The 7,147-nt window shown below is 45.8% G+C and overlaps 1 long non-coding RNA gene across 1 annotated transcript; it reads right to left on the bottom strand.

Annotated features, from left to right (window-relative positions):
* Positions 1–305: 305 nt before the first annotated feature.
* LOC114093679 (uncharacterized) lies at positions 306–6,358 on the bottom strand. Its single transcript, XR_011708114.1, has 5 exons — positions 6,040–6,358; positions 5,792–5,904; positions 5,480–5,674; positions 4,604–4,770; positions 306–1,058 (listed from the first exon to the last, which is right to left on the bottom strand). It is a non-coding gene; the product is annotated as an uncharacterized lncRNA (long non-coding RNA).
* Between the last annotated feature and the right edge of the window lie 789 nt (positions 6,359–7,147).

Genomic DNA, 7,147 nt, shown 5'->3' with positions numbered 1-7,147 from the left:
CGGTGTAGGGCCAACGCCCTTAAGAAGTGAGCAGATCAGGAAGAGCCGGAATTGTGTTTGGCAAATCATATTGTACAAAAAAGCGAACCACCACTGTCACCCCCACGTGTGGTCTCTGGAAAGAGGGTTGTATTTGGGTTAAACAGATGCTTGCAGCCAAGGATGGGAGCGGAGAGCACCCAGGCTTTTGGTCTGCCTTGCTTCGTGGTTTTCTCTTTCCTAAGAAATTCCCGATGTTTTCAAAGAAACATCTCACTGTTAAATATCATTGCTCTCTCGCATGCAAACACTGAGAACAACACCAGCACTTTTAAGTTTATTTATTTTCTATTTCGGGGGAGGGGGGAAGAGAGGAAGGTGGGGCTGTTAATCCGGCAACAACCTCTACAGCTGTGCCTATTATTGGTGGGTTCTAGAATAACATCCGTTGCGATGTATTTATGGAAAGGCCTCCTTAACTAGGCCACATAAAGAGCCAGTGCATCTATAAATAAATTAAGGAGGCGCGGGCGGCTGCCCCTCTCCCGGCCCTGCCGCGCAGCTGTCGTCTTTGTGCGCGGCTTCCCTGCTCCATTGTCCACGCCCGCGCACCCGGGCGGGGGCGGCGCGTGCGCGGCGGGCGCACCTTGGCCGGCGGCGGCGTCTGGGGCTGCGCTCCAGTGGGGAGACTGTGCTGCTCCGCGGCTGTGGGCTGGCCTTGCTGGGCCCGGAGGTTCCGGCCCCTGACTCGGCCCTCGCAGGTGACCAGCCTGCGGTCACCTCCTGGGAGCCAGCTGCACCAGCCTGGGCTCAGGCCGGGCTGGGCTGACAGATGGTGGTGTTGGGAAGTGCGTGGGGGAGGGCGGGGTGATGGGAGGACAGCGCCAAACACAAGAACAACAAAATCACCCTGAATATGTGAGACAGAACAGGCCAAAGGTGGGGGCGATGTGTAAGAACCAGGGAAACTTCTCCCCCCAGCCTGGGAGCCCAGTCTTTTCTTTCCATCCTTCTGCCAGTCTTCGCTCTTGGGGTCAGGCATAGAGGATCCCGAGTTTTAGCAGGTGTTTTGCTGGGTACTCAGAGGGGAGATTTAAAAATAAACAATAAGTAAAATAAAATCGTAAAATTGGCACCCCTTTCCACTGTAGAAACGGGGCAGAGAACTTCCTGCTGCTTGGCAGGCATTTCTGGATTTTGTGCGACTTCTATCTTGAAAAGGACTGCACTACTCAAAGCAGGACCCTTGGACCTGCAAGGGCAGTATGTCCTGGTTCTAAAAGTGGATTCTCAGGCCCCAGGACCCACTGAAGCAGAACCTGCCCTTTCACAAGATCCCCTGTGGGTTTCTAGGTACATTCCCTTTGAAAAGCTCTGGCCTGCGGTACTGGAGGTTATTAACTCTGGTTGCACATGAAGATCACCTGGAGTTAGGGGTTGCTCTGTATCCTTGCCAATGATGGTGACACTCTAAGTCTCAGTGCCTGTGAATATGACCTTATATGGAAGTATGGGCTTTACAGATGATCAAATTCAAATTAAGTCAGGAGGGTGAGCTAAAGTAGCATGACTATGTGCATATCAGAGAGACAGACAAACATGCAGAGAATGTCATGCGGAGATGAAATCAGAGGGGCAATGGTGTATATAGAAGCCATGGAATTTCAGAGGTTGCTAACTATCATCAGGTGCTAGGAGAGAGGCACAGATTCTCTCCCAGGACCTTCAGAAGGAACCACCTTGCCAGCACCTTGGTCTGGACATCTAGCTTCCAGAATTCAACAGAAAAACAAAACAAACAAGCAAAAAATAAACACTGTTGTTTAAGCCACCAGATTGGTAAGATTATGAACTTTATTCTGGCAGCCCTAGCTAATGGAAACACCCAAATATTTCCAACAACAAGTCAGGTGTCTGAACTTCATCTGAAATGTTTGCCATCAGAGTACATAGGGGTGTGACCAATGGAACTGCATTTTCTACATGTCCCTTGGGCAACTCTGAAGTGGTTGGGCATGTGGGATCCAGATCCCATCTACCCCATCATCCAGGGCCCTTACTAAGAGAGAGCATACCAGTCTGCTGGGAAACTACCAGCAATGGGAACATTACCCTATGGGACAGCTAGATCCATCATGGAAAGTTTTAATTGTTTATAGAAATTTTATTTAAACATAAAATCCCCTGTGATTTTCTCCATTAGAAAGGAGGACACTGAGGTCTCAAGGTGTTTAGTGACTCACCCAAACCAGTCATTACAGGACTGACTGTGGATCTGAGTCCAGGTAGTTGTCAGAATTTATTTGACTGACCATTTAAAATATCCAGACCGCCCAACAGTTTACAAAAAAACATCTCAGTGGTGAAAACAGGCTTCCTTTGGTGCTGGGAGAGGGACACCCAGAAGAGGGCCATGAGGTCGGGGCTCTGGGATTTGCCCTGTGTGTGTATGGAACCTAAATGAGCTGGAAGGGGAGGCTAGAGAATAAATTCATTTCTTGTTTAAGTGCCTGCTCCTGACCCTGGAGCCTTAAATGGTTCCAGGCAGGTCTGGCTTGCTCCATGGCAAGTTCACATCTGTGCAATGGGATAAGAGGCTCTGCCCTTCCTACCTTATGGCAATCTTGAGGGTCTCCAGTGCAATGACAGATGGGAATATGCCCCAGGGACCACAAGTTCAGTGATTACTACTTGACATGAGAAGAGAACTTAAACTGTTTTCATGAGACTACTTCTTCCCAGGGCAACTCTGGCCACTCCTCCTCCCAACCCAGTTTTGATTTCTGCTTAATTTCTACCAAGCTTCCAAGCTTAAGTGGAAGTGGGAAGCATTGGGAGGATTAGGTAGGGAGAGACCAGTCAATCCAGTCATCTACTCCCCTCCTACCAGGGCACACCCACAATGGACTGTGTGTCCCCCTTCCAATAGAGAGCCCCTGAGCCTCATTTGCTTGGGAGAAGGGCTTTCTATTTCCTTTATCTCTTAGAAATTTAGATTCCCATTCCTCATCCATCTCATCTATTGGGAAGGATTTGACTTATTCAGGTTTCAAAAGTCCTGATATTGTTTTGATTCCCACTCTGAGGTTTTTTTTTTTTTTTTTTTAATTGATTTCTGTGTCCATTCATTCTACCGACTCCCCTTGGAGTTAGCTCTGTTCCAGACGCTGTGGGCGCTGGCAGTATGGAACAGATGAAGATGCTTTCCTGTGCTCTGGGAGGTTCCAAGAAATCATGAATGGTGTGACTCTACTTTGTGTACAACCAGAGAAATGAAAAATTGTGCTTCATTTGTGTACTATGAATTGAAATCCGTTCTGCTGTCATGTATAACAAATTAGAAGAAATACATTTAAAAAAATTAAATTAAAAAAAAGAAATGCTATCTAAGAGCTGCACGTAGTTCATGGTGGTTTTCAAGGCTGTTCTGCTCAAAGGTCTTACAGCTGCCTTCTCCCTCCCCTTGCTATGTGGGGAGTACTCTTATTCCTGGCCATGTGACCTTGGGCAGTTCACAGCATCTCAATAAATATTGGCCAGTCACTATTCTAAGAGCTTCCTTTATGTCAATTGTTGACAACTTTAGGGTATAAATATTATTAGTGTCTCTATTTTGGAGATGAGGGAACATAGGCACAGAGAAGTTAGCTTATTTGCCACACATCACAAAACTCATTGCAGAACCAAGAATGAAGTCTAGACTCTTTGACTTCTTATTCCAGGTCCATGTTAACATGTCTCCCTAAGTTGTCCCCTATGTCAAACTTTGTGATCTAACATTGCTATTCAAATTAATGCATGGAGGAGGAGGAGTGGGGGGAGTAGGGGAGGGGAAGAGGGCAGGAGGAGGAAGGAGAGGAGGGGAGAAGTGGAGAGAAGGGGGAAGAAGAACAGCAAATTCATTTTTTTGGTAAAGAAATCTGAAATTCTTCATGGGTCTTCTTTTCAAAACTGCACACATAGCACAAATTTTCTGTATTAGGAGAAAATCAATGGAAGATGTTGAGAAAATGTAAAGGATGAAGTTTTTCCCAATTAAGGGATTTGGGGAAAGAAAACTTTGAATGCCTAGTATATAAGAGTCCCTGAATTGAATATTCTCATATGAGTAACCTACTCTATATGTATTGAGAGAGAAAGAGAGAGAGAGAGCGCGCGTGTTAGAGTTATATATAGATGATATGATCCCACACAGTTCAGAGGTAGTACTGCCCCAGTTTTATAGATGAAAAAATGAAGGCTCAGAGAGGTGACGGTGACGTGCCTACAAGGTTGGCAAGTGGCAGAGCCTGGGTTTTAAGAAAGAGCTGTCTGATTCCAAACCAGCACTCTCCTTACACGTTTCTGGGCTCTTGGGCAGACAGGAATCAGCAGTTCGCTGCAGTTAGTATTCATCTGTTTTCCCTTCATCCTTCATTTATCAACGGTTCCTGTACCAATTTCTGTGTGCTATTTATCTACAGATCATTCAACCAAATCAACCCCACAGTCCTTTCTGTCAGGAGCTGTAGTTTTAGATTATTGTATAATTATAACTTCTCTGAGATACAAGATGTACCCAAGGAATCCTCACTTTAAGGATAAAGAAATCTGACACCCCAAGGGGAGGAATCGCCTCGCTTGCCCCCATGGCTCTCTGTGTACAGCCTGAAGGTAGGTTGGCAAAGCCAGAGGAGCCTTTCGAACTTCAAGGTCTTGCAGGAATAGGTAGGTCACAGAAAGAGATATTCCCAGTTCTCCTTGCTGCTTGGGCAGATTGGCTTCTCATTGTTTTGTTCTGTGTTAGTAGTTCTAAGACATTGCATATGACAAATCAGAATGAAGATGATGTGTGTGAAGTTAAATTCAGAAAAAAATGCAAACAATGCAGTAAAGTTCAAGAATGACTAAAATTAAAGCCATTTCCCCCCTTTCTTTTATAAGAGAGATATGTAAATTCAATTGAATTCCCTGTGCTGTGCTAGGAGTCTTGTACTGGGTCATTCAATTTAATCCTCCTGACTGCCCCCAGTGAATATATGAATATGAATATATTATTATAAAATAGAGATGCTGTTTTAGCCTATTTTGTGTTGCTATAGTGAAATGTCTGAGGCTGGGTATTTTATATGTAAAAGAGGTTTATTTGGCTCTTGATTCTGGTGACTGAAATATCCAAATAGTGCGGTGTTGGTGTTCTGGTAAGGGCCAGTTGGCTAGATCAAAACAGGGTGGGGAAGTAGAAAGAGAATTGGTCATGGGCAGAAAAGAATAAGCATATGGGGTAGCCCTGCTTTATTAATATCCCACTAACTCATTCCAGAGTACTGGCATTAACCCTGTCAGAAGAACCTGACCTAGTTATCTGCCACTGGTCCCCACTGCCTGAAATTTTCACCACCTCAACATCCTCCAGTGGAGACCATATATCCAGCACATGAATCATCCTAGGACAAACCACACCTGAACCTAGCACACTGAATTATTTGAGATAATGCAAATAAGAAACCAAGTCCAGTACCAGGCTTGTAGTTGTCGTTCAAGGGTGGGCATCGTGGCTGGTGCTTGAAGTCCAATTGGTGGTGTGGAATGTAAGTCCCAGAGAGATTCAGCAATTTACCTACTATCACACAGTGAAGGAGTGGTGGAGCAGGGATCCAGCCCAGACCTTTCTGGCCCCAAAGGTCACTCATATGCTTCCTACAGCACCTTGGTGCTACCAAGTCATATTTTGCAGGGAGAGGGGGAGAAAGAACAAAGCACAACTTTTTATCTTTTTTTTTTTTTAAAAGATCTGAAAGTCTGTTTCCCCAGGACCAACCCTGTCTCTTACCTGTCTCTTTTTTAAATCTATCTTTCCACTTCTAGTTTTCTAGACTCACTAATAAAAGGCCACCATACAGTCCTTTATGAGGTCCTGGCTCCACTCAAAGCCTTAAAGGTAACCTGTGAGAAACCAGAAGGCACCATCGCCCTGGGCTTTAGGTCTTTCTCAAGCCCAGAGCTAATGAGACTTCCCCTCCATGGTGACTCACAACCATCTCCCTCCCTGCCCCTTGGCCAACCAGGCTTATGACTCACCCTGGCTTCTGACCATCTCAGAAGAACTACAAATTTGAGTTCAACCCTTCAAGGGCGAGAAGCACCATGGTTAACCCCTCTTCCTCCTCGTTGACCAAGGGGAACTCCATGTCCCTGTGGGTTTCCCCCATCAGCTGGCAGCTCCATTTTAGCTCCCCTCCCGAGGCCCTTAGTCAAGGGGACATCCCTAGGTCCAACGAGGTCAGGTTGCAAAACTTCAAGACCCAGACATTGGGTAAATTCTGGGGTTTTGCAAGAGAATTAGACCAAGGAAGCCAAGTCTTCTGTCAAGCCAAACTTATTACGGATCCTGGCAGGAGCAAGGGGCCCCTTGGTGCTCTGTCATTGCCTGTGGTTTCAGGGCCAGTTATAATTAGCAAGATGGCTCATCCCGGAGGAAAGTGGAGAATGAGCCTCGGAACTGGTCCCCCTGCCTCCCTTCTGGCCTCCCTCCAGCTTGTCCATCATTATGTCATTCTCAGGCTTAAGATCTTTAATGACTTCCCTTTAACCTCTGTTTAACAAGAGGAAGAATATTTTTATAGCTTAACTAAAAATGAAAAAAAGAGAGAACACCTCTCCTCTCCTCCTGTGCCTCCGGCTTTCCCTCTCAACTGTCCCTGGTCCTCTGTGGCTTCGTTCGGCTGCTGTCTCTTCTGACTTGTCAGGCTGGGCTGCATACCTACTCTGTGCCTCTGTTACACACCCTGGAATTCCTTTGAGACCAATCCTCACTCACCTCCACCATACTCTAGCTTTGTATCTATTCATCCACCTTTGTAACTGTGCCTTGAGATCCTCAAGGGACAGAGCCATGTTAGTGCTAGCAACATCGTAGGTGACTGAACCAAGTAGCAAGGTGATTGGGAGTTTGCCTGTGCATCATTTTATGCTCTTGGAGATCCACTGGAAATTAGGGAAAGTCATTTCTCCCTCTTCCAGAAGGGTTAACTATTCTGTGCTGCTGAGATCTGAATTTTCTTTTTTCCTAATGAAAGCAATAAATAGCCTTTTTGGGTTTTAGGGAGAAGGAATGGGCAGGGCCTTTCCCTACCCAACACATATTTTTTTTTTTTCCCACTTGAATTCACTTGAGTTATAGTCTAAA

Source organism: Marmota flaviventris, chromosome 7 (genome assembly GCF_047511675.1).
Source record: "Marmota flaviventris isolate mMarFla1 chromosome 7, mMarFla1.hap1, whole genome shotgun sequence".
In the NCBI taxonomy this organism is placed as follows: Eukaryota; Metazoa; Chordata; class Mammalia; order Rodentia; family Sciuridae; genus Marmota; species Marmota flaviventris.
This window is presented reverse-complemented; position numbering and strand designations above follow the sequence as displayed.